This window comes from Lepus europaeus, chromosome 3, assembly GCF_033115175.1.
Source record: "Lepus europaeus isolate LE1 chromosome 3, mLepTim1.pri, whole genome shotgun sequence".
NCBI classification, from domain to species: Eukaryota; Metazoa; Chordata; class Mammalia; order Lagomorpha; family Leporidae; genus Lepus; species Lepus europaeus.
This window is the reverse complement of record NC_084829.1, coordinates 6839131-6866967: the sequence shown is the minus strand read 5'-3', so window position 1 is coordinate 6866967 and position 27837 is coordinate 6839131. Positions and strand designations below refer to the sequence as shown.

Below are 27837 nucleotides of genomic sequence, written 5' to 3'. Positions count from 1 at the left end.
CGAGGTAGATGCTCTGCATTGATTAGGAGCACAGGTTCTTTTTTTTTTTTTTTCTTTTTTTCTTTTTTCTTTTTTTTGACAGGCAGAGTGGACAGTGAGAGAGAGACATAGAGAAAGGTCTTCCTTTTGCCGTTGGTTCACCTTCCAATAGCCGCCGCGGTAGGTGCTCTGCGGCCGGCGCACCGCGCCGATCCGATGGCAGGAGCCAGGTGTTTCTCCTGGTCTCCCATGGGGTGCAGGGCCCAAGGACTTGGGCCATCCTCCACTGCACTCCCTGGCCACAGCAGAGAGCTGGCCTGGAAGAGGGGCAACCGGGACAGGATCGGTGCCCTGACCGGGACTAGAACCCGGTATGCTGGAGCCGCAAGGCGGAGGATTAGCCTAGTGAGCCGTGGCGCCGGCCAGGAGCACAGGTTCTAACAGTGCTGGCCACTATTGAAACCCTAGAGGGTTCACCTTTGTTTTTCATCTATGTGACAGATATATGTGAACCACACTGACTTGGGGTTTTCTGAAACTTACGAATGAACTCATCCTTACCCAATACATCATGGAAAGTAAACACACACACACACACAGCATTGAAAGGAAGCGGGTGGACTCTTGAATCAATTGCCTGGCTTCGAAACCTAGCCCGCTCCTGCCAGCTGTGTGCTCTTGAACCAACTTTCTTCCTCACTCTGTTGTCTGTGTCTGTAGTGAAGTACTTGAGGCTGGGTACTTTGTAAAGAAGAACGGGCTGATTTCGCTCAGAGGTTTGGAGACTGACAGCCCAAGATCAGGTGGCCCCATGGGTCTGGCATCTAGGGAGAGTCTCTCGGCATGGCCGCGGGAGCACCTGTGAGAGCGAGAGATCACATGGCTGGACAGGAAGCCGGAGAGCAGCTCAGGGGTCAGGCTCCCTCTAACAACCAGGGTCCCTGGAAAGCTAGTCAGCAACACCCACGACCTAATCACCTCCCACAAGGGCCCGCCTCTTAAAGGCCCCACCACACTGAGGACCAAGCCTCCTGTGTCCAAACCATTGCCATGAGCACACGGACACAGGCCCCACGTGTGTCTGCTCACCCTCTGCCTTGCCGTACATGGGGCACCTGGAGTTGTACCCACGTGGACACAGGCCCCACGCGTGTCTGCTCACCCTCTGCCTTGCCGTACATGGGGCACCTGGAGTTGTACCAAGTGTGCTTTCTCTTATTGCCTTGTTCACGCGAGAAACAAGCACTAAACGAAGAGTCAAAGCACAGCGTACGCTGACATGTTCAAGACTTCTGTTCTTTCTTTCTTTTTAAAGATTTATTTTATTTATTTGAGAGGCAGCGTTATGTGGAGAGAGAAAGGGAGAGAGAGAGAAAAAAAGATCTTCTACCTGCTGATTCACTCCCCAAGTGGTCACAACGGCTGGGGCTGGGTCAGGCGGAAGCCAGGAGCCAGGAGATTCATCCGGGTCTCCCACATGGATGCAGGGCCCAAGGACTTGGGCCATCTTCTGCTGCTTTCCCAGGCACTTATCAGGGAGCTGGATCGGAAGTGGAGCAGCCGGGACTTGAACCGGCACCCATGTGGGATACTGGCATTGCAGGCAGTGGCTTAACCTGCTGTACCACAGCGCTGGTCCCAAGACTTTTTCTTAGGGTCACCTGCTTTAGAGCATGGGCTTGAGGAATGAACTGTACCCTGAAGAGGAGGGGTTTTCTGTGTGCTTGGATGCTCTCACTGTTCTGGCTGTTACTTCTGGGATTCTGGACATACAGACTGCCTGACCCCGACTGACAGCCAGTCCACTTCCCTGCGAGGGGCCGTCTCTGCGTTTCCTAAGAAACCTGAGCTCCAGTGCCGCCTCTTCATTCCTATCTGGCTTTGTTCGCGGCAGTACAGAGGTGAGGAAGGCGGCTGCACACCCTGACTCCCAGTGTGATAACGAAGGCAGACATAATTCCTATTCCTCTCTGGACATGCTTCGTCTTAGGCCTGGCTCCAAGGGCTGTGAGTGCCGGAGGATGAGTAAGAGTTTGCCAGGAATATAAGGTCAGGTGGCCTTTTGGGGACATATCCCCAGGGGCTTCTGCAGAGGTGCGGAGAGATGGACACTCACTGTCACTCATGACCATCGCTTGTTGTAGTGGAAGCCCGGGTACAGCTCACTGTCCACCTCAGGAAGACTGGATAATCCACAGACATCCCCACAACGGAATATAACGCCATGGGGGGGGAAAGAGCAGGGGTGTTACCTGTGCACTGACAGGGCAAGCTTTCCAGAACATTCTGTGAAGCTTAAAAAGCAAGGAACAGTGGGTATGCCTAGTTGGCTCCATTTTGTGTAGGAAAAGGCTGGAGGCAGATAGTATTGTATAAGTCTTTATATTTGCATGTATTTGCAGACAGATTGGAAAAATAAACAAGGACTGATAAAAACAGTTACCACCAACAGGAGCTGGGGGCGGGGCGTGGGAAGGGATGGGTGAGGTCGGGGCAGGAGCAAGTCTTCCCACTCATCCTGCGCACCTTTGGCTCTTGACGCACCGAAACAGAGCGCCCACTGCATTGCATCGTATTTAATGAAAGAGAAGAACATTGTCAGCCGAGAAGACAGCGCGTGCAGAGCTGCTGAGAGGCGGGACACAGCAAGTGGCCGGAGAGCAAAGTCCCCGCCCCACCCCCTGACTGGGAGAGTGACAGAGAAAGAGAGATCTTCCATCTGTTAGTTCACATCCCAAATGGCCACAGCAGATGGGGCCAGGCCAAAGTCAGGGGCATCTCTTATGTCAGTGCTAGGGCCCCACATACTTGAGCCAGCATCTGCTGCCTCCCAGGTGCTTTAGCAGGGAGCTGGCTCAGAAGTGGAGTAGTCGAGACAGGCACTGCGGCGTAGCAGGCTAAGCCTCTGCCTGCAGTACTGGCATCCCAGATGAGTGCCGGTTCTAGTCCCAGGTGCTCCTCTTCTGATCCAGCTCTCTGCTATGGCCTGGGAAAGCAGTAGAAGATGGCTTGGACCCCTGCACCTGCGTGGGGGCAGAAGCAGCTCCTGGCACCTGGCTTTGACCAAGAGTGGTCATTTGGGGGTGAACCAGCATATGGAAAACCTTTCTCTCTGTCTCTCCCTCTCTCTGTACTTCTACCTCTGAAATAAATAAAGAAGTGGAGTGGTCGGGACCCAAACCAGCCTTCCTGTATGGGATGGTGACTCTGCAAGCAGCAGCGTAACCCGCTGTGCCACAGTGCTGGCCCTGTTCTTGAGCTTTTCTAGTTTCCAGTAGTCTGCATATTAACCCTTTGTTGGATGAATAGCTTGCAAGTGCTTTGTGCCGTTCTGCCGGTCATCTCTTCCCTCTGTTACTAGTTTCGTTTGCTAGGCAGAAATAACTCAGTTTGGTGAAGTCACATTTGTCTAGTCTGCTTTTGTTGCCTATGCAGAAAGGGCTCAAAGACAAAAGAGAAGGGAATGGAAAGGCTGATTGCCTGGGACGATCAGTTTACACCGTGTACAGGTGTTGAAATGCTGTACCGTACCCCATAAAAACGTGTAAGTATTACACGTTAATCACCAAATTTTTAAAATTAATTATTTAAAAAACCTAGGGACTTCATTATTCTTGTTCTTTGCCAGTTAGAAGAGTTCCTGGCACGTGGCAAGCAGCAGTTATCACTGGCTGACTGTGCCATCCTTGGCCTCACTGAGAACTCGTTCTCTCCTGCATCCCAGCGTCTTCTGCAAGAAAACCCCTTCCTCTCTACAGCCTGGTACTGCTTCCGGACCGGGGTCCTCCATTCTCCCTTTTCTTCAGTTTCCTGGTTCAGCAGTCATTCCATCTCTCCTTGGGAATATGAGGGGTGAGTGCTTGGTGTGGCCACTAAGACACTGCCTGGGATACCTGTATCCCATAGCAGAATGCCTTGGTTCGAGTCCTGGGTCCACTTCTGATTCCAGACTCCTGCTAGTGCACACCCTGAGCAGTAGCAGGTGGTGGCTATGTACTTGGGTTCCCGGCATTAACACAGGAGACCTGGATGACATTTTGGGCTCCTGACTATAGCCTGGTCCAGTTCCAACCACTGGGGGCATTTGGAGAGTGAACCAGTAGATGGAAGATGTTTCTGTGTAGCTGCCTCTCTCTTTGTCTTTGATATGTTGAAAAAAAATTTCAAATAAAAGACAATTAGCATGGAGCAATGCTAAAAGAAAAAGTTATGACTGGCCACAGAGAAATTACACACTGAAACAAATATACAATTGTACATCAACATAAGCCCCTGTGCAGTTCACACAGCGGGCTCCGTGACGCACAGCAGGGAGAACACATCTCACTCATTAAACAAGGGCTCCATCAGCACCTTTTCTACAACAGTGGTTTGCAAGAATCTGAGGCTGCATACCTCCTAAAGGAATTTGGAGAAAGCCCTCCCCAACGTTTATAAACCAACATCCAAAATTTATAAATTTATAAACCAACATCCAAAATTCTTATCATACATTTAAAGAGTTTAATTACTTTATTTATTTGAAAGGCAGAATTACATAGAGGCAGAGGCAGAGAGAGAGAGAGAAAGAGAGAGAGAGGTCTTCCATCTGCTGGTTCTGCAGTGGCTGGAGCCGCACCTGTCCGGAGCCTGGAGCCTGGAGCTTCTTCCAGGTCTCCCATGTGGGTGCAGGGGCCCAAGGACTAGGGGCCATTTTCTACTGCTTTCCCAGGCCATAGCAGAGAGCTGGATCAGAAGTGGAGCAGCTGGGACTCAAATTGGCACCCATGTCACCCATGTAGGATGCCAGCACTGCAGTTTCATTGCTAGGCCGCAGTGCTGGCCCCTATCATACATTTAAATAGTTGCAAAGGATGTCCCTTTGGCATGCTAAAAAATGTTAACATTTTAAAGTAAGAATGTTACATTAGTTTAAAATAAGGGTCAAATGGAATTCAAATGCTGTGCTAATCTGGTAACTCACATTTTAAATCACAGGAACCTTTTTTGTTAACATTCAGAAATATTTCATCTTCTTTTTTGCCCTTCCTTGAATTCCCATTACTGTTCCACTTCTCCAGATTTTCATCCTAACAGAATACATTTTTATGCTTGAACGTCTTTTATTGATCTCATACTCATCAATCCTATGTGTAAAAATGTCAGTGTTATCTGTTTCATTTTTGGGACAAGTTCCTGAGTGTTAAAAATAGTTATTTTCTTCCTTCTGGATTCAGTTAGCACCATAGTAAATAGTACCGAATCCATCAAAGCAAGCTATTTCAGCCATCTCTGGCCTGAAAATGCTGCCTAATAACCATAAACGCTACACGGCAAACGTTCTTGGCGCTCAGGAGCCCGTGGGTGGCTCTGTGTCTCTGTAGGTCCCAGGAGGAGGAGGACTCAGCTGCTTGTGTAGGGCTGGCTCCCACAGCTGCTGCCAGACTAGGGGGGCTGGGCTGCAGAGTCTGGGAGGGCCTCGGCTGGGATCCCTGCCTGTCTTGGGTGGATTCTCAGGCTCTGGTGGGCCAGCATGGGCTTCCTCACAGGACGGCCGGGCTGGATTCTGAGTGAGCAGGTGGAACCGAGCACGATTTTGAGTCCAGCTTGAGGATGGACTTGTCACTTCTGCCACATGGTATTGGCCAGAGTGCTCAGATTCAGGGGTCTGGAAACAGGCAGATTTCCACCTCTAGATGGGAGGAACTCCAAGGTCACAGTGCAAGGGGCATGAGCACCAGGGGGTGGGGTGTGAGGGATGGAGGTACTTTGGTAATCAGTATACCACCAAACACTGCAAAGTTTGATAGTCTCTAAGTGTAAAGAAGTAAAGTGTGTGTGTGTGTGTGTGTGTGTCTCACAACTGTTGAAAGTCCAGTTGGGAGCCGGTGCTGCGGCTCAACAGGCTAATCCTCCACCTGCAGCCCGGCACCCCAGGTTCTAGTCCCGGTTGGGGCGCCGGATTCTGTCCCGGTTGCCCCTCTTCCAGGCCAGCTCTCTGCTGTGGCCCGGGAGTGCAGTGGAGGATGGCCTGAGTCCTTGGGCCCTGCACCCTCATGGGAGACCAGGAGAAGCACCTGGCTCCTGGCTTTGGATCAGCGCAGTGCGCCGGCCGCAGCGGCCATTTTGGGGGGGGTGAACCAACGGCAAAGGAAGACCCTTCTCTCTGTCTCTCTCTCTCACTGTCCACTCTGCCTTACAAAAAAAAAAATGTCCAGTTGGGACATCTACATCCCATGTCAGATGCTGGGGTTCCAGTCCTGGCTCCTCCTCCCTGCAGCTTCTTGCTGATGCACACTCTGGGTGGGGGGTGGGGGGGTGGGGGGGATAGCAAGAGATAAAAGTGCATGAGATTGAGATAAATCACAATCAAGTAGTTGGGGCACCAGTTTGAGCCCTGGCTGCCCTTCTTCCCACCCAGCTCCCTGCCAGTGCGCCTGGAAAAGCAGTGGAAGATGGCCTGAGAGCCTGGGCCTCGGCACCCACGTGAGACACTGATAGAGTTTCGGGCTCCTGGCATCGGCCTGGGCCATCCCTGCAATTTAGGGAGTGAACCAGTAGATAGAAGATCTCTCTCTGTCTCTCCCTCTCTCTCTGTTATTCTGCCTTTCAAATAAATAAAATGAATCTTTTTAAAAAAGAAAAATTAGCTGTACATACTACAAATTAGCAATTATTTTTTTGAATAGGGATTTGAAAATATTAAGGATACAATAGTGACTTTAGTTTCCAACTAATAATATATAATAATAATATATTCATGACATAATTTGATAATCTTATTAAATAATACATATGAATCTATAAGAAATCACATGAAACTCTTGGATGCCAGGGCTTTATCTAATGCACCAGGGAACTCCAAAGAGTTGATGAAAAAATGTGTGTTATGAAAAAACTATGCATGGATTTCAAACACTTTTTGCACCAAAATCAACTTCTCTTTTAATTCCATTTTTCTCATGAACTTTTTGAAGTGCCCTGAGATGTTGAGAAGATTTGAGAAGCTGTGAGCAATATTCCAATATTCCTCGGAGAAGTTGGGAATAAGCGGCCTCTGTAAGCTCCAAGCTACATGAATGTGCTTTTTCTTTGCAGCTAACGACACCTCCTAGGGATGAGTTCTAAGAATAGCTGCACGAAATTGCTTTAAATTTAGGCAAGTGCGGAATACAAGTCCTTTTGAGTATCAAGTCATTCCTAAGGACACTTCTCCCAGTTTGTTCTCTGAGGATTAACCCTCAAGGGTGATGGTTTTCTCCTTTCTTTCTTCCTTCCATCCCTCCCTTCCTCCCTTCCTCCCTCACTCCTTTCCTTCCTCTCTTTCTCAGAGGAAGCGAGCATAAGAGGTGACTTTGTTGACAAAAAGGTGTCTCCCTCCTCCTTCACCCCTACTCTATATCTACATGAAACTGGACTGAATTCAGATGAGGCCAATCACACAACTTTAATCATGGTGTTCCTTTAACAAATAAATAAGCAGATGTATAAACCAGGGGAATTCCCCAAGCACTTTATTATTCATCAGGGGCTTCCCTTTCGTGTGCAGCCCTGGAGTCTTCCCCTCCAGGGGTCATGAATCATGGCAAGATGTGGGGGTGCTGAAAGGGGCCCCCTCTTCTGTGAAGTGCGAGAAAGACCGTGGTGAGCTCCAGAGCCTCTTCTCATTCCACCTGCCGGGGAGGAGGATGAGGAGCAGGAAGTCGATTCTCGCAGTACTCTTCAAGCTGCATCTCAGAAGTCTTGTCGGGTCCCTAAGTCAGGGTGTGGCCAGTGAATTAGGGGATCTTCCAGGTTTCCAGGGTACAGAGGGTCACGCAGAGGGCAGGCTGGCTTCCTTCCTTTCTTTCTTCACATTTATTTATTTGAAAGGCAGAGTGACACACACACACACACACAGATTTTCCACCTGGTTTATCCCCAAAACGGCTACAACAGTGAGGGCTGGGTCATGCTAAAGCCAGGAGCCAGGAACTCCATCAGGGTCTCCCATGGGAGTGGCAGGGGCCCAAGCACTTGGGCCATCATCTTCTGCTTTCCCACAAGCATTCAGCTCCTTGGCTGGAGCAGAAGTGGGGCAGCAGGGACTTGAACAAGCGCTCAGATATGGGATGTGGATTCCCAAGCGACAGCCTAACGCGCCGTACCACAACAGCCCTCCCCCACTTCTGTTGCGTTTCTTTTTTTTTTTTTTTTTAAGATTTATTTACTTATTTACTTGAAAGGCAGAGTTACAGAGGCAGAGGCAGAGACAGAGAGAGAAAGAGAGAGAGAGAGGTCTTTCATCCACTGGCTCACTCTTCAGTTAGCCCCAACGGCTGGAGCTGGGCTGATCCAAAGCCAGGAGGCAGGAGCTTCTTCTGGATGGCCAAGGACCTGGCCATCTTCCACTACTTTCTCAGGCCATAGCAGAGAGCTGGATCAGAAGTGCAGCAGCCGAGACTCAAACTGGTGCCCATATAGGATGCTGGCCCTGCAGGTGGTGGCTTTTCCCTCTATGCCACAGCACCGGCCCCTGCAGCATTTCTTTTTAAAGAAGAAGAGACCCTCACCCATATTCATGACTCAACTATTTGCAGCCAAATGGAGACAACTCTGAGAGCTTTCTGAGAGACTACTAAAATTGCTTTCGAAGTATAGGTTCTCGACCTAAATGGGATTATATCACCATTAATCCATCATAAAACTAAGTATTGTTAAGTAGGAACTGCCTTTGGGGCCAGCGCTGTGGCATAGTGGGTGAAGCCACCACCTGCAGTGCAAGCATCCCATATGGACACCTGTTTGAGTCCTAGCTGCTCCACTTCCGATCCAGTTCTCTGCTGTGGCCTGGGAAAGCAATAGAAGATGGCCCAACTTCTTGGGCCCCTGCACTCACATGGGAGATCTGGAAGAAGCTTCTGGCTCCTGGCTTAGGATCGGCGCAGCTCTGGCCATTGCAGCCATCTGGGGAGTGAACCAGCGAATAGAATGCCTCTCTCTCTTTTCTCTCTCTGCCTCTGCCTCTCTGTAACTCTGCCTTTCAAATAAATAAATAAGAAAGAAGGAAAGAAAGAAACAAGAAAATCAACAAACTGCATTTGATGCACACAACCTACCAAACATCACAGCTTTGCCAGTCCTGCCTTCAACAGGACACTCACATTAGACAGAAGTTGGGCAGAATAATCTAGCACAAAGCCTATTGTGTAATGAAGTGTTAACATCTCATGCAACTTATGGAATATCGTATTGAAGGTGAAAAGAACAATGGATTGCTTGGGTGTGCACTTGCCCAAACCATTGTCAGTTGCGGACTGCCTACATCTCAGGAGCTCTGTGAGGGCAGGCACCGTGGCCTGTCTTTGTGTTTCCCCAGAGGATGCGGGATAGACCTGTGCCAACACAAAGTCACGGAATGTTTCTGGTTCATGGATGTGAGGGACTCAGAGGCCTTTCGAGTTTTTCCAGTGTGTTCTCTTGGGCACCTGGAGGAATGAGGCTGAAACTCTCAAAGACAGCTGTGAATTCACCAGGGTGTAGAGAGCAAGAGAAACGCTCCCTTAATACTGCCTGTTGGCCCTGTTAAATGGAAATCACAGGAGCCCACTGTTTTGGCCTCGGCTTCTGCACTGGCTCCCAACAGACCAGACTGAGAAACCAGCATGGAGTCACGGGAGCTAAAGCTTCAGAAGCATTAAGTGATCTGACCCTCTGAGGAGGCAGGGTTACAGAGGTTACGCCGAATTCTCAAGTGGCTCGTATCAGTTAGTATTATAATGACGTTTCCCTGGTTTAATCCTTACAAACATGGGGAACTTGAAGTAACGCGATGTCCACCCCTCGGTTATTTCTCTCTGTTGCCACCTAACAAGGACAGGAACTGTGAAATGACCAGTCTGCTCTGTGATCTTTTGTTTCTGCTGTCTTCAGCGCTTCTCTGCCTACAAAACCAACACTTGCATTGGAGCTCTTTGGAACATTGATTCTATTTCATGAAATTGAGCATTGCCCAATTCCAAAATCAGAAATAGAGCCAATTAAGGTCTTTAAGTCAACTTGTTGTAATTTTGTTTTTTTTCGCCGTCCATTCTAGAGTCTGCCAACCCACTTACAAGCAGTTTTCTTTATGATAACTCAAGTACCTGTGCCATTTCCACTGTGGGCAGAGGTGATGTGGTCCCATTGGGCGTGGCCTTAACCTTCACAGTTCAATGACATTTTCCTCCCACTCTCTTTTCTTCAGGCTGGAAAATTTTAGTTACTTTTATGTCTCAGAGATAGCATATTTTGAGGAGGTATTCTCAGTGACCTTCTCTGGGCTGGAGAGAAATCAAGTTTAAGTGGAGAAAGAACGTTAGAGCCACCTTTTGAATTTTGAGAACTCTGTCAGTCCCAGGAAAGAGCTGCACATTTGTTCCCTAATCTTTCCTCTTTTGTGGAGTTGTTTACCTCAATATCACCTATGCCTTGGTGAGAGGGGGCACCAGGCTCCTGGAGTGAAAACCGCAGTTCCCATCCTCCCTTGCAGATGGTTGAGGCCAAAAAGATGCTAACACATCTCAAGTGACTTGTTGACTACTGTATTGAAAGTGAAGACAGAGTGGTTGTGTGCGTGCACTTTGGCACCGTCGTAGAGCTGTTAAGTCAAACCCTTGTGAGTCAGAGCTGGCTGATTGTGGGCAGGTACCTGAAAGGACAGTGCACGCGTACCTTTTGTCTCTTCCTCACCGCTCCTGTTTATTGTCCTTTGGTTCTCTGTTGTCGGGTAGCTCATCACCTTCCAAATCAGTGGCCAAAACCACTCTGATGTTTCGGTCAACAGTGGACCACATTTACAGCAGTGGCCCCGTAAGATCATAATGGAACTGAGCAATTCTTACTGCCTAGTGACACGACACTGTAGTCATCGTAAAGTCACAACACAATACATTACTCACGCGTTTGTGATGATGCCGCCGTAGACATACCTACTGCCTGGCTAGCCGTATAAAACGGTAGCACGTAGGACTTGACAATGAGGATGAGTGTGCTGCCGCTTTATGTCTTTACTAGATCTTTGTGTTATTATTTCAGAGCACAGTCCTTCTACTTCTGCAAAAAACAAGTCTGCTGTGTTGTACCTGCGGCAGCCTCATCGCTCTCGTGTCGACCGCATCTCCTGGTTGCATCAAGGGGATGGGTGAGTGAGTGACCTGTCCCGCCTGGGCTTGTGTGCTCTGTGATGTTTACACAGGGACTTGCCTAATGATGATGCTTTTCTCAGAAACTGTCCCTGTCATAAGTGACGCATCACTGTGGGCTGGCAGTCTGGTCCTGCCTGACATCCCTGTTGGGCTGTAGGATCGAGGACAGCCTCGTGAACACGTCCAGGGCCGAGGGCTCCTCTGTTGTTCTCCCCAGAGTATCTCACTCTCATGGGCTGAATGGGTTTGACGACAACACGGTGGTCTCAGGGTTTCAAGAGGGAGAGAGACAGAGAGGCAGCTTCAAACCCTCTCTAAGGTCTTGGCTTTGTAATCCATCCAGTGTCACTTCTGCCCAATTCTACTGCTCCATCTAGATTCAGGGGTGGAGAGATAGACCCCAGATCTTGATGGAAGGAGAGACAGTATTCTTCTCATTGCAAATGGATTTAGACACAAGAAACCGTGTCTCACTGTGGGCTGTTATTTAAAGCCCCTTACTGCACTTGTTGCCGGGATGTGGATGTAGCGTTTAGAGCTCAAGAAGCTGTTGTGACCTGGCTATGGAGCCATGTGCTGGGAATGTTGGAGCAAGCATGCGGAAGGACCCTGAGCCCCTGGCAACTTGGTGAAACCTCCCTGTGAACCATGGCCTGTCTGCCTCCTGCTTGGCTTTCTGTGAGAGGTCGACAAACTCCCCTGGTGGACTGTCACTTGCAGCCAAGTCTAGTCCTAGCTTACTCAACACCTCTTAAATTTTCAGCTCTACTTACAGTTTCAGGGTTGGAGAGGAGGGGAGGAATCCTAATTCTTGGGATGCAATTTCCTGTCCCATTTGGCTCACCTGCAGAAAATAAAGGAAGGTGAACAGGAGGAACATGGGACAGGAAAACGTAGGCATTCTGAGTCTGAAACGTTGCTTGTTCCCGTGTCGGTCAACGTAATCTCTACCCCCAGCCTAGGGAAGAGCCCCAGAGCCGCAGTGGCGGGTCAGGGACATTCCAGGCAGGCTGAGGAAACCAGACTTGCCCAGGCATAGACTTGGGGATGAGTGGTTCATTGGCTGTGGTTGGAAGTGGGCCTGCTCCCTGATATAATGATAAGCTGTGTACCTCAGATCCCGTCTGGAACCCATTTTTAGGTTTACACTAGAGAGCGATGATTTTGAGTGGGTCCCTATTAGCTCATGTGTTCTGCATGTGCACAGGGTGGGTTTTGAGAGAGGCCCAGCAGCTTCTCTCCTCCCCGTTTTCCCCCCTTCAAGTTTTATGGTGGGCTTCGGGCTTTATTTATGACATGTCACACATAGAAACACAGCAGAGCCCTGTCCAGAGACCACATGGCATCCTATCATTTTACATATTCCCCACTCGTAATTAGTTTAGGCTGTTGTAAGTTTGCATTTTTTTCTTATAATGACATAGTACACACAAAGTGTTAACAAGAAACAGAAATCCTCCCCTCTACCTCCGTCCCACTCCTGCCCCCGCCTCCTCGCCATCACCTCCCTCTACCCCCGTGAGAGGCACCCTGGTAGCACATCAATCCTAAGATCCTGCTCACACCAGGGACAAACAGATCCAGAATAGCTGGCAGCTTCAGTCACCCTAAGAGGCCAAGGGACCTTGAACGCTTATCTCACTTCAGTCTCTCCTCCCAGCAGAGTGGCACACAAACAACCCTGGACATAGAGAAGCCATCTATCAACCGTGAAGGGCGCTCCACAGCCACAGCAGATGGGGTGACCTTGCTCTGTTGCTCATCTCTGAGTTTGGAGCCCTCCCCGCCAGGGAATCTGTGCAGAGTGTCCAGGACCTCCAGCAGTGTAGGGTCTCTGCAGGTCACCCGGACCCTGCTTCTGCCTTCAGATGCTGCCTCTTACGGATGCTTGCCTTGCCGCTAGCTCTCCCATGCTGGGGAGGCCACACACGGGACAGGCAGGACACACAACAGAGGTACAGTCTGGTTAAGAAAGAAAACATACATAGACAGACAGGTTGATTTTTCCCCCAGGGGTCTTGGTTTAGAAGACACATCTGCATATATTGGGCACAAATACACACGCTGAGTTCAGCAGTCTATTTCCAAATGAAGGCCCACGGGAGACCCTCGTTTATACCACTGTAACTTACTGTCCCCTTGGATCCATGTCAGCGGCTGCGTTATTAATGGACTGGGTTCACCCAGTTTGGTCTCCACTTCCTAGAATTTGTTCTAGTTTTAAGAAACGCTTGCTAAATATCACCACTGTTTGTTGTGAAACCCAGCTGTTAAGGACATCCACAGGCCCCTTGAGGACTGGTGCTCATTGTTAGGTACTATCTGTAGACAGTGTTGGGGTCTGTGGCAATGCCCCTCCCCCAAAAAAGCCTCTGACAAAGATTAGTTACTAAGTTGGGCCTTTAACTGTAGCATACAAATTATTGTGCTTCGTTTACCCAGAAAAACTATACAGATTATATCTGTATAAAAATATTTTACCCCAAGTACTGGAATGTGCATTGCACTTATTCTCAGGTACCGTGTTAAGGATATGGGTCACTGGCAAGGGACAATGTTATCAAATCCAACAGTGCAATTGTGTGTGAACCTGGGCAAGCTGTGTGACTTCCCTGAGTCCCAGTTTCTTCCTCTGGAAATTATACCAGATCTCAAGCATTTATCAATGATCCTTATGATTTTTGCCTTATCCTCGTGTCACCTATATCACTTTCTTCACATTTTCTATAATTTTTTTTTTGACAGGCAGAGTGGACAGTGAGAGAGACAGAGAGAAAGGTCTTCCTTTGCCGTTGGTTCACCCTCCAATGGCCGCCGCGGTTGGCATGCTGTGGCCGGTGCACCGCGCTGATCTGATGGCAGGAGCCAGGTGTTTCTCCTGGTCTCCCATGGGATGCAGGGCCCAAGCACTTGGGCCATCCTCCACTGCACTCCCTGGCCACAGCAGAGAGCTGGCCTGGAAGAGGGGCAACCGGGACAGGTTCAGTGCCCCGACCGGGACTAGAACCTGGTGTGCCAGCACCGCAAGGCGGAGGATTAGCCTAGTGAGCCGCGGCGCCGGCCACATTTTCTATAATTTAATCAGTCTTAAATGGGCATTATTTGCCTTCGCTTAGTACTAAGCAAAAGTCTCTGTGAAACATGTTTGATGTTCCTGTGGTTTTATTGTACATTAAAATAAGCACACTAGTCTTTAAAACAGTTTTTAAAGATGTTCCTCTCTATTCACCTGCAATTTTCCCAGGTACCGCACTTGGAGAACATGATTAAATAAATAACAAGCAGAAAGGCCCAGCAGCCATAGCACAGCTGGTAGCTGTAGCAGAGCCAGCTTCCCATCCCTCCTACATGCTCCTTTCTTCACAGGAACAGAATGCTCACCTTCTCCTGGGTGCACAACCGAAAAATGACATTGCCCAGGATTCCTTGCAGCTAGATGGAACCATGTAACTAGGTTTTGGACTGTGTGTAGACAAAGTGAAATATTTAATGAGATTTCTAAGAAGCCCCCTAGGAAAGAGAAGTCATGTTTCCTGCAGCTTCCTCCATTCTGCTTCCTCAGACATGGATGGACTGGTGGCCAACTTGAACCGTGAAGACAAGGGCCGTGGAAGGAGCCAAGTTCTCGATAACTCTACAGGCTGCCATGGTAGTCCGGGGCTACCTAGGTAGACTTCTTTTATATAAGGGAGAGTTAGCTTTCTCCGTTAAGGAGGGAGAATCCCTTTCCTGGTCGTCTTTCCTTTGCTGTTGAGTGTAATCTTGAGTGCACTGTTGTGCATGTAGCTGGGTGAGTGTCCAAGGTGACCTGGGCAAGTCATACCAAGGAGAACGCATTGTTAGGTCCGCACAAGCAAAGTCAAGTTGGAAACTTAAAATTGGCCTTGGTGGGAGTATTTATGGCAAATGCAACTTATACATTGGAGCTCCCCCCACCCCTCCAAAGAGGTCCAGTTACCGAGCGTTTATCATAACATCACTTAGGAGATGAAAGGACTTGAACCACCCAAGTTTGATGATGTGATGAGGTGGTGTGACTCTTCTTTTGCTCGCGGTTTATTCCCACCAAAGTCAGGGACTGTCTGAAGTTGAGGCTTCCTGGTTGTCTAGCTCTGACCTGGAGTGGAGGAGGCTTGATGGTTTCTCGGAGGTCTGTAGGTAGAAAGAAATGAAACCTGCCTCCCCCTTGCTTTAGGGATAATGACTAAGGAAGACAGAAAAAAGAGCATTTTGACTTTGTTACCAGGTGCTAAAAACATTGAGGCTGACATACACGTGAGTATAATTAAACCAGTTAACCAATGTTCCTCTTTTCCTCTTAAAGTTGGATGAAGAGGTGGGTGTTGTGGCACAGCAGTTGGGCTGCCACTTGGGGTGCCTCTGGCCCATAATGGAGGGCCTGGGTAGGAATCCTGTTTTTACTTCTGGTCCAGCTTCCTTTTGGGAGACAACAGGTGAAGGCTCAGGTGCTTGGGTCCCTACCACGCTCACGTGGGCGATCTGAATGGAATTCCTGGCTCCTGGCTTCTGCCTGGCCTAGCCTCAGCTGTTGTAGGCATTTGGGAGGTGAATCAGTAGATGGAAGCGCGCTCTCTCTCTTTCTCTCTCTCTGCCTTTCAAATAAATTGCCAAAATTTTAAAAATAATAAATAAAAAGGCAGATGAAGTGACTTGGCAATAGACATGCACGGATTTGGAATTTCTTGCTATATCACAATTATGAAGGCACTTCAAAAAGTTCATGGAAAAGAGAAATCCATGAGTAGTGTTTTTCATAACATGTATTTTCATGAGCTCCTTGAAGATGCCTCATGTGCATGGATTCAAAATTTTTTGTACCAAAATAATCTTTTAATTTCATTTTCACGAACTGTTTGAGGAACCCTTGGGTATTTGAACAAAACAAACTGCATATCGATTTTAGCATAAATGTGAACACTTCCCACCAATGAAGCGAAGGCGTTTAACTTTCCCAGGGCCAAAGCTCGTCCTCAGTTACTCTTTTCCTGACCTTTTTTATTCAGAGAGAATCATTGTCACCTGTTAATGGTTTCCTTTGCTATCTTTCTGTTCAGTGAATGCTCACACGTATTTCACTTTGTCCCAGGGAGGAAGACTCACATTTTAGTGAACCTTCATGGGAAAGCAGAGACTCTGATGTAGACGAGCTGTGTTTAGCTTCTGGCTTCTGTGTGCTCACAGCTCCACAACTTAGAGCAAGTGACCGAACTCCTGTAGTACCATGGGGAGCTTAAGGACATTATGCAGATTTGTGATGCTTTGAACACCAGGTAATGTGCTTACACAAGTGAAGGCGATGGTGACGTCACTCGGCAACACCATCTCCTGAGACTACAGTCACACATGTGGTCTGCCCTGACCGGGATGCTGGTACGTGGCACGTGGCTTTATTAGTTATTGATTAGTTGCTGCATAACAAACGACCCTGAAACACAGTGGTTTAAAACAAACAAAAATGTATTATTTCCCGTGCTTCTGGGGCTTGGCTGGTGGATTTTTTGTTTTTCCTGGGCTCCCGCATGCCGTTGCATTTCCTGATGACTGAGATGGAACTGTCTGCTTACAGGGCCTGGGTTTTCCTCTGCGTGGCCCCTCTGGACAGCCTCAGCTTCCTTTCGTGTGGCAGCCTCAGAGCTGCAGGAGGGAGTCAGCAGAGCCGCTGGCCTGCTTCCAGTCTGGGCTCAGGAGTCCACTTCTGCCGCAGTGTGTGGGCAGAGCCGTCACAGAGCCAGCCTGGTGCACAAGGAAGAGAAATAGCCCCCATCCCTGAATGGGAGGAACACCTGGGGGTCAGGAATGAGATGGATTTTTGGTGGCTGCAGTCTTAGGCCATCAACCATAACCTCTCTCAATTTCGGAAAACACAAGGAAAGAAAGTCTGGAACCCTGATGTGAACTTCATTCATTAAATAGCTGCTAAATTCATTAAATGGCAGCTCCCCTCTTCCTCTCTCGCTTTATGTAATTCTGCCTTTCAAATACAATTTAAAAAAGAACAGAAATATTGAGAGTCCGGGTTGTGGGCTTACTTGGGAGTATCCACGGCTGGGGCAAACATAAGGGGTGGCGAGGAAGCTCTGAATGGGTCCTAGGACCAGGGTTTGGAGGATGCTCAGTGTGCAGGAGCAAATAGAAAGGGGGTCCCTGCTAAGGCTGAGATGGGCCTGCTGAGTGCCTTCTGCTTCCTTCTGATCTTCAAGAAGTAAAACAAAGTTCACCATCACCCATGTCTTCCTTAGGGCCATGATGTGGGAGTGTATGTGTGTGTGTGTGTGTGTGTGAGAGAGAGTGTGTGTGTGGTGTGTGTGTGTGTGTGTGACTTTGCCTCCCAAGGGACACTTGCTGATGTCTGGAGGTGTTTTTGGTAGCCACAGTTGAGCCGGTACACCCTGCATCTTAGTGGGCAGAGTTGGGATGTGCCAAACACTCTACCATGCCCAGAACAGCCTCCCAAAGCAAAGAATCACCCGGCCCGGGGTGTCCATAGTGCAAGGCTGGCACCCCGGGCTTTGGAGCTCTTGTGATTTCTGCTGGGGAAAGAGAAGCTCAACTCCTTCCCCCATTAAATGCAGTGGTTCCCGGTGGTTTCAAAACTCCTTTCACAAGACAGAAATTTTTCATAGCAGAAGTGGAGTAAACGTCTTCTCAGAGATTCCACAGTGTGGGCATGTGCATGCATGCATTGTGGTTAAAGGGGGATAGAAAGACGGAAGGGACGTGATTCAGAGTGACACAGAGTAAGATAATATTGAGAATTTAACAAGAGTTAATGTTTATTGAGGCCTTACTGCATGTCAGGCCCTGGGCTGGACATGGCATGTGTGTCCCTGATGTTAGACAACTGGGGGTCCAACGTTCACCAGCCTACAGGTCACACTACTTGACAATATTTACCTCCCCCTTGCTTCCCCTTCATGGGAACTCCTGCGTGTCCTGGCTGCACAGCTCCACTCTTTGCATAGGGTATTGGAGGGGGCTTGCATCTCTTCTGCTTACTTTTTTTTTTTTTGGACAACTTCATTGACCTACAACTTGCATAATGTACAAGTCACCCATTTCAAGTGTGCCTTTCAAGGGGTTATTGTTATTAGCCTATTTGCAGAGTTGTGAAACCATCATCACGATGAATTGTAGGGCATTTCCATCACTCTAAAATAAAAAAATCGGTGTGATTCTATGAGGCCTTCTGGAAGAGGCACAACCGTAGACGCAGTAAGAAGAGTGGTTGTTCGGAGTTAGGAGGGAGGGAGGGATGTAAGCATGGAGCACAAGGCTGCTCTGTATGATGGTGCAATGCCAGGTCCCTGCCATCACACGTTTGTCCAAACCCACAAGGATGTGCGACACCCAGAGTGAGCCCCGATGTGAACTCTGGGCTTCGATGATGTTGTGTCAAGGTTGTTCATCAGCTGTAACCAGTGCACTGTGGCATGTCGGGGTGGGGGTATTGATCATGGGAAGGGCTATGCCTGTGTAGGGGTAGGGCATATGCAGAGACTCTCTGTAACTGCCTCTTAATCTGTGAGCCTAAGATCACTCTAAGAATAGTTTTTAGGGGAGTGCACTTGGTGCAGTGGCTAAGAGACCACTTGGTGCCCATATCCCATGTCAGAGTGACTTGGGTTCATGTCCCAGCTCTGCTCCTGATCCTTGCTTTTGCTCATGTGCACTCTGGGAGGCAGCTGGTGATGGCTCAAGTAGGGCTCTGCCCGCCATGTGGGAGACCTGGATTGAGTTTCTAGTGCCCAGTTTTAGCCTAGCCCAGCCCTGGCTGTTGTGAGCATTTTGGGAGTAAACCAGTAGATAGGAGATTTGTCTCTTATATCTCCCTGTCTTTCCAAAAAAAAAAAAAAGTGTTTTTTTTTTTTTTTAAAAAGAAAAGCAATCTCATACCTAATAGTAGTCGCTCCCATTCCCTTCTGCCCCCAGCCCTCAGCAGTCACTAATTACTCTGTCTCTATCGATGTTATCTATTCTAGGTGTTCCACATAAATGGATCACACAGAATACAGGTTTTGTGTGGCTTTCACTTAACAAGTGTTTTCAAGGTTCATCCTCGTTATGGCGGGTTCCAGTGTTGCTTTTTTTTATTATTATTATTTGACAGGTAGAGTTATAGATAGTAAGAGAAAGAGAGAGAGAAAGGTCTTCCTTCCGTTGGTTCACTCCCCAAATGGCTACTACAGCCAGCACTGGGCCAATCCAAAGCCAGGAGGCAGGAGCTTCCTCTTGTCTTCTATGCGGGTGCAGGGGCCCAAGCACTTGGGCCACAGCAGAGAGCTGGACTGTAAGAGGAGCAGCCAGGACTAGAACCCGGTGCACATATGGGAGGCTGGCACGACAGGTAGAGGATTAACCAAGAGAGCCATGGCACCAGCCCCACTTTTTTTTTTTTTAAAGATTTATTTATTTATTTATTTGAAAGGCAAAGTGGTAGAGACAGGGAGAGAAGGAGAGACACACAGAGAGAGGTCTTTCGTCTGCTGGTTCCCTCCCCCAAATTCTGCAACAGCCAGGGCTGAGGCAGGCCGGAGCCAGAAGCCAGGAGCTTCTTCTACGGGTCTCCCAAGTGTGGCAGGACCCAAGCCCTTGGGCCATTTTCCAGTGCTTTCCCAGGTGCATTAGCAGGGAGCTGGATCAGAAGTGGAGCATCCAGGACACAAACCAGTACCACATGGGCGGCTTAATCCACTATACCACAGTGCCAGCCCCGCTTTTTTTTTCTTGTTTGTTTGCCAAATGAAAGTACCTTTTACAGATAGAGCACATTTTATTTATCCCTTTGTCAATTGATGAACATTTGGGTTGTTTTCACTTTTTTGCCATGAAGTTGCTCTGAGCATTTATGTTTCTGTGTGGACAAATGTTCCATTTATTTTGGATATACCTAAGAGTGGAACTGCAAGGTCCTATGAATTAACTTTCTAAAGAACAATCTGACTGATTTCTCAAGTGACTATACCATTTCACATTCCCTCCAGCAACATATAAGTGTTCCAGTATCTTCATATCCCCATACCCCCACCAACACTTGCCTTTTCTTTTCTTTCTTTTTCCTTCTTTCTTTCAGATTTATTTATTTTTTTGAAAGACAGAGTTATAGAGAGAAGAGGGATAGAGAGAGGGAGGGAGGAGGGAGCAGCCTGGACTTGAACCAGAGTCCATATGAGATACCAGCATTGCACATGGTGGCTTAACCTACTGTACCACAATGCCAGCACCTTTAGTACTTCTTGTTACTTCTTTTTTTTTTTTTTAAGAATTATTTATTTATTTGAAAGTCAGAGTTACACAGAAAGAGGAGAGGCAGAGAGAGAGAGAGAGAGAGAGAGAGAGAGGGAAAGAGAGAGAGAGGTCTTCCATCCGATAGTTCACTCCCCAATTGGCTGCGTCGATCCGAAGCCAGGAGGCAGGAGCCAGGAGCCAGGTGCCTCCTCCTGGTCTCCCATGCAGGTGCAGGGCTCAAGTACTTGGGCCATCCTCCACTGCCTCCCCGGGCCACAGCAGAGAGCTGGACTGGAAGAGGGGCAACCAGGACAGAATCTGGTGCCCCAACAGGGACTAGAACCCGGGGTGCTGGCGCTGCAGGTGGAGGATTAGCCTAGTGAGCCGTGGCACTGGCCACTCTTGTTACTTCTTAATAATTTAAAAAAGCGCTCAGTTCTTAATCTGACATCTCATCTCTGTGTCTTAAACTTTATTTTTAAATTTTTTTTGAAAGGAACAGGGACAATGAGAGAGAAATCATCCATCTGTTGGTTCACTCCTCAAATGGCCATGGCAGTGGTGGCTGGGCCATGGCAAACCAGGAGCCTGGAGCTCTATCTAGGTCTCCCATTTGTGAGACAGGGGTGTAAGCATTTAGACCATCTTCTGCTGCCTTCCCAGGCAAGGAGTTGACACAGAAGCAGAGCAGCTGAGATTTGAACAGGCACCATGATATGTGATCTGGCATTGCAGGTGGTGGGTTAACCCACTGCTTGCTGATGCTGGGCCACCTCTTGGGTCTGCATCTCTGGAGAGAGAAACTGGACACACAGCAAATGACTTAAAATTAAGTGTTGCTTCCTTCAAAGTTGCCTGGCCAATGCAGACAGGGAGACTTTGTCACTGTCAGTTTCTCTTCCTTCCTTCTTCCTCTGTGGTCCTTCATGGCTGGGCTCTTCCCCACACTCTAGGACTCACGATTCTTCCCGCTCCTTGAAGCAGAACCACCTAGATCCCCAGTCTCCACCCTCACCCACAGCAGCCTTGCCTCCACACTGTCTTTCTACAACCAAGATATTCTATGCACTGTTGAACTAGGTCATTTTTTAAAGAGGGATCCATCACCAATTCTCTCTCCAGCCACCCCCCCCCCCAACCAAGAAAATTCTGTACAAAAAGCAAAAAAGAGGACGAGCACATGACTCCATGTCTCACTCCCTAACAGGGTTGTAGAGTGAAGGAAAAAAAAAATCCCTCTTCTTATTCCAGGCCGCTCCCTAAAAGTAGCCATGAGAAACTATGCGTAGGTGTTTTCCATGATGTTATAAGTATTCGTGTGTGTGTGTCATGCATCATCCTGAACATTGGACTGACACCTCCATTTGCTCTGAGTAATGGCTTAGGGGCATATTCACAGTGGCCCGGGTGGCCCTTGGAATGGATTTATCATAAATTACTTGTCCATTTCCTAGTGATGGACACTTAACTTGTTTCAAAGCCATGTTGTGGTAACATGGGCGGATGGGGGATTCACCCACCATGACCCTACTAATGGACTCCTCCTTACATTTTGCCTTCAAGGTAATTCCAGCCCTAGTACCTGCTGGCTTCATTTTCTCTTAAAAATATGTGGACTGGGGCCAGTGCTGTTTCAGCCACAGCCTGAAACACCAGCGGCCCATATCAGAGCACTGGTTTGAGTCCCAGCTGCTCCACTTCTGATCCAGCTCCCTGTTAACATGCCTGGGTAAGCAGTGGAAGCTGGCCCACTACAACCCCATGTGGGGGACCCAGATGGAGTTCCAGGCTCTTGGTATTGGCATAGCCCAGACTTGGCTCTTGGAGCCATTTGGAGAGTGAAGCAGTGGATGGAAGATCTCTCTCTGTCTCTCCCACTCCCTCTGTTGCTCTGCCTTTCAAATAAATAAGTTTAAAAAAATACATAGACTGAGTAGAGTCTTAATCTCCCACTGAGCTATCCTTATTTATTTATTTATCCTTTCCCCACTGAATCAAAATGAAACATTATTCTATGTTAAATTCTTATATGTGCTTGGTTTTCTTTTCTGGAGTCTCATTTTGTCCCATTAATTTTTACTAGGTGAGAGTCATATTGTTTTGATTACAGTAATTTTACAGTAACTGTTTATAAATAGCAGCCCTAATCTTTTTTTTTTAAAGTCTTGGCAATTATTGAACATTTATTTTTGATATAAATTTTAGAATAATTTTTGACCAGTTCCAGCAGTTTTTAGACCTACATCTATCTATTTATTTAAAAGGCAGAGAGAGACAGACAGGGAGACAGGATAGACAGAGAACTCCTACCCACGCAGGGCTGAGCCACACTGAAGCTGGGAGCCCCGAGCTCCTTCCAGACCTCCCCCATAGGGGTTAGGGACCCAACCACTTGTGCCATCACCATGCCTCCCAGTGCATACATTAGTAAGAAGCTGCAATTGGAAGCAGAGCTGGGACTCCAACCCAGACACTCGTCTCTGGTCGAGTCTTAACTGCTAGACCGAACACTCGTCTGCTTAAACCCTTAAAAGTGTCTTAGCCTGGTCTCCCATGGGGTGCAGGGCCCAACGACTTGGGCCATCCTCCACTGCACTCCCTGGCCACAGCTACCGCAGCAGCCATTGGAGGGTGAACCAACGGCAAAAGGAAGACCTTTCTCTCTGTCTCTCTCTCTCACTGTCCACTCTGCCTGTAAAAAAAAAAAAAAAAAAAAAAAAAAAAAAAAAGTGTCTTAGCTCAGGCTGCTGTAACACAAAACTGCAGACCAGGTGGCTTCAACAGCAGACATTTCTTTCTTATGGGTCTGTAAACTGGGACGTCCAAGGTCAAGGTGCTAGATGGTGTGTTGTCTGGTAAGGGTTTCCTGGGGACAGTCTTCTCGTTTTACCTTCACTAGGGTCAACAGAATGGGAATCGAGAGCCGGCCGGCTGTAGTATGGTTCTTGTAAGAGCAGTGATTCCATTCATGAGGGCCCTACCCCATGCCTCATCACCTCCCGAAGTCCCCAGGTTTTTAACACATGGATTTGGGGGGAAGGATACAGGCACTCAGTTTGTAGCAAAGTCATGGATCCTTTTGCTTCATCCTGGTGAGGTAGGTCCTGCAGATGAGGAAGTGGATGCTCAGGAAAGTAAGGTACAGGATAGAAAAAGAAAGTATAGAAGAAGGCGTTTGGCTCCGGAGCACGCTGTCAAACACGCGAAAGTACTGTGGAAACAATGAGTGCATGTCACAGGCCCCCAGACTGACTCATGGTATCAGAATCCCTTTATGTGCCAGGATGGCCTATGCCGCAGCACCCCAGACTCCATCCCCGCACCAGGCAAGGATCTCCTGCAGTGGAGCACACACAGCCACTGGCAAGCTCAGCTCCTGTGACGTTCAGGACCCTGGTGGCCAAAACCTGGGACCCTGGCACATAGATCCAGGAACAAAGAGGTGGAAATAGGCACAGCCCCACCATCCCTCCTGGTGACTCACGGGGGGACTTTGTGCCCCTGCACCTGCAATTGAGGGAGGTCTGCAGGGTTGAGGTCCTGGTGATGGTGAGGGCACCATCAAACTCTTAAGTCCCAGGGCATCTTGGACTTGTGTTCAACAGTCGGTGGCAGTGGAGCGTGACCCTGATCAGCAGGAACAGCAAGAGCTCCCTTGGCACTGTGGGCAGCGGGGTGTTGTGTGGAGCCCTGTCTCCCCTTGAAACTGTGAATAGGCACGCCCAGCAGCTCCAGGCTGGAGTGGGTCTCAGGAGCCCACACCCCACCAGGTAAGCCAGCAGGACCTGCCAAAGGTGAGCGCCGAGGGTGAGGGGGACTCCAGCAGGGGAGCGGAGGAAGGAGAAGAGGCGCGCGAGCTGGGCTCTAAGATCAACAGCAGCTTCCGGGGCTACATTTTGTCCTGTTAATTGCCTTCTTCTGAGTTTCTGCTGGGGGAGAGAGAGACGGGTACGGCTGTGGAGGAGCTGCTGCCTGGTGCTGAGGGCACACAGGTGGCATGTTGTGGGTTGATTTGTGCCACTTGTGTCCCCCTCAAATGTGTGTGTTAAAGTCCTCACCCCCGGGACGTCAGATGCGACTGCGTTTTGAGATGGGGTCTTCCCAGGAGTGCTTTGGGGTGGATGAGGTCATAAGGGTGGACCCTGATCGCGTACGAATGGTGTCTGCATAAGTAGAGGAGAAGGGGACACAGACAGTGGAGACACAGGGAGACGAAGCCATCCACAGACAGCACCTTCGTCTGGGCCTCGCAGACTCCACAACTTCGAGGAAACCGAGATGTGGTGCTCACGCTGCCCGCGTGTGCTACTTCCTTCCTGCCATCCTAGCAAGCCGTGACACAAGGGGCGGGCTGTGGTGCCCAGGCCTGCAGCTGCAGGCAGAGTAGCTCCCCTGCCCCACGTGCCCTGCTCTGAAATCCACCACGCGGCTGCCGGTGAGCAAGGCTGCCATGAGTGCGGCAGGGAGATGCAGGCCAACAGCCACGGCTCCGGTGCTCCGTCAGCAAGGCTGAAACAGCACTGCGGCATCGGGTGCTTCCTCCCTCCCCTGTGCTGCGGGTCTGGCCTGCTTTGTGGTCATCCGGCTCCCCCAGCCTCTTCTAGTCCCTTCTCCATTCTCCTGTCACGGATGTTCCCCCGGAGAGATCTCCTGGGCAATTCGCTCTCTCCGTGAACTCCCTCCTGGTCCCCATTTCACGGGTGAGAAAAGTGATGCCCACTCCACAGGGTTCTGGGTCCCTTCTCCGCCTCCATGTACCTGCTAGGAGGCGAGGCACTTTCAGGGGCAGGCTGTGTTGATTCGAACTGTATGTTATAATCAACTCGGTGAAAAAGACGCTTTTGGGAAGTTGATTTTGCATAGTAGGTTTATATCACCCATTTCTTACTCATTCTCTCCTTGGCACTCACATAGTATTTTACCTATTTTAGGATTTATTTACTTGAAAGGCAAAGTGATGGAGAGAAAGAGAGAGAAAGAGAAAGAAAAAGAGAAAAGAGAGAGAAAGAGAGAGAGAGAGAGAATATTCCATCCAATAGTTCACTCGCTGGAGGTGGCTTCAACAGCCAGGTCTGCGCCAGGCCAAAGCCAGGAGCCAGGACCTCCATCCGGGTCTCCCACGTGGGTGCAGGGGCCCAAGCTCTTGGGGCATCCTGGGACGGGAACCGGGGCTCTGATACGGGATGTTGGCATTGCAAGCAGCAGCTTAACCCGCTGCACCACACCTGCCCCTACTTGTCTAATTTATTGCCTCTCACATAATTACTGAATGAAATAATGGGCTCAGAATGTACCGTCCTGACTGCTCCCAAAGTCGGATAGCAGAGGTCAGTGAAAATGTCTCCCAGCTTTTCATTTATCTTGCTGTATAGTTCAGTGCTTGCTGACCTCTCCGTAAGGTCTTCTACACCGGAAGCTCCATGAGGGCAGATTAGAGTGACCCAGCGAGTGAGTGAGCGAGTGAGTGAAGGGGACGTCCAGGCTCATCCTTGTTTGGGTTCCGATGGGTTGGGCAGGACTGTGAATACGTGGCTCTCCTTGCTCTGCTCATCCATGGCTGATTTTAGAGCGGTGGGAGCAGCTGTCCAGCGGGGCCGGCATTTGGATTGTTGTCAGCGATTGAGGTAGCAGATAACCAAGGCTAAGTTCAAAGTCCCGTGTGAATGAAGGTGAGTCAGCAGCAAGGTAGGAGCCCTGTGTTAAGTGGGGCAGTCATCCAGTTCAACCGTTAGGACGGGATCAGAACATCATTATACTCCAGGAAAAAAAGCAAAAGTCACAGGAGGCTGCCCGGCTCAGCGCTGCCAGCCAGACTGCAAGCTGAGGGTCTCAGCAGCAGCGCCTTTGCCGAGAGAGCTGCAGGTGGAGCCTGGGCGCCGAGGCCAAGCTAGAAAGGAGGGAGATGCGTTCATCCACATCAGCTTCCCAAGGAGCCGAGCTGAGACCTCGGGGTGAGAATTGTAGACCCCGGCCCAGGAAGTGCTGGTGAAGTTCCTGGAGCAGAGGCCAGGGCTGCCCCAGGCCTGGAACCCACTCCCTCACCTCCCAGCTGGTTGGAAGGAAATCGTTTCCTGCCCCATCCTGGGGGATAGGGCCCCTGCCCCTTCTCTCACTTGCTCAGAGCAGTGGGAACTGTTCAGGGTCTTGAGGAGCCTGGGGCTCCAATACCGGTGTTACTGAACAACCTGGCTTTGCCTACCTGTGGGCACTTAGTGAACAGGTGCACAGTACTAGCTTTTAGTGAGGTCCTGTAGGTCCAATGTTATACAGACATTTCTGCCATCTTAAGCACCTCTCTCTTTTTCAACTCCCCCCCCCCCTTTTTTTTTAGTAAAAAAGATTTAATTTATTTGAGAGGTGGAATCACAGAGAGAGGGAGAGACAGAAAGGTCTTCCATCTGCTGGTTTACTCCCCAAATGGCAACAACCGGAGCTGAGCCAATCCAAAGTCAGAAGCCAGGAACTTTTTCCAGGTCTCCCATAAACGTGCAGGGGCCCAAGGACTTGGGCCATCTTCTGCTGCTTTCTCAGGCCATAGCAGAGAGCTGGATCAGAAGTGGAGCAGCCGAGACATAAACCGGCTCACATATGGGATGCTGGCACTGCAGGTGGAGGTTTAGGCCACTGTGCCACAGTGCTGGACTCTTTTTTCAACTTACATTTTCAGATTTCAATATATGTTAATGTTAGTTTTTGTGATTAAATAATATTTTTGAATTTTGAATATTTTATTATTTATTTCTAACCCAAGTGGGTATCTTCTTCTTCTTTTTTTTTTGAAAGGCAGAATTAGGTAGAGAGAGAGAGAGAAAGGTCTTCCTTCCCTTGGTTCACCCCCCAAATGGCTGCTACGGCCGGCGCACTGCACCGATCCGAAGCCAGGAGCCAGGTGCTTCCTCCTGGTCTCCCATGCAGGTGCAGGCCCAAGCACTTGAGCCATCCTCCACTGCCTTCCTGGGCCACAGCAGAGAGAACTGGACTGGTAGAGGAGCAACCTGGACAGGACCAGTGCCCCAACCGGGACTAGAACCTGGAGTGCTGGTGCCGTAGGCGGAGGATTAGCCAAGTGAGCCGCAGTGCTGGCCCCAAGTGGGTATCTTAACTGCCAGGCCAAATGTCCACTTCTATAAGATTTTTTTTTTTAATTTTTTTGACAGGAAGAGTGGACAGTCAGAGAGAGAGAGAGACAGAGAGAAAGGTCTTCCTTTTTGCCGCTGGTTCACCCTCCAATGGCCGCTGTGGCCAGTGCGCTGTGGCCAGCGCACCGCGCTGATCCGAAGCCAGGAGCCAGGTGCTTCTCCTGGTCTCCCATGCGGGTGCAGGGCCCAAGGACTTAGGCCATCCTCCACTGCACTCCCTGGCCACAGCAGAGAGCTGGCCTGGAAGAGGGGCAACCGGGACAGAATCCGGCGCCCCGACCGGGACTAGAACCCTGTGTGCCGGTGCCGCAGGTGGAGGATTAGCCTAT

The 27837-nt window shown here is 49.3% G+C and overlaps 1 long non-coding RNA gene across 1 annotated transcript in view; it reads left to right on the top strand.

Moving 5' to 3' along the window:
* Window positions 1–27837, top strand: part of LOC133756730 (uncharacterized) — a 126521-nt gene that overhangs the window by 77653 nt on the left and 21031 nt on the right. The window contains exon 2 of the long non-coding RNA XR_009865536.1: window positions 11014–11119. This is a non-coding gene — a long non-coding RNA (uncharacterized LOC133756730). The remainder of the gene's footprint in view (window positions 1–11013; window positions 11120–27837) is intronic.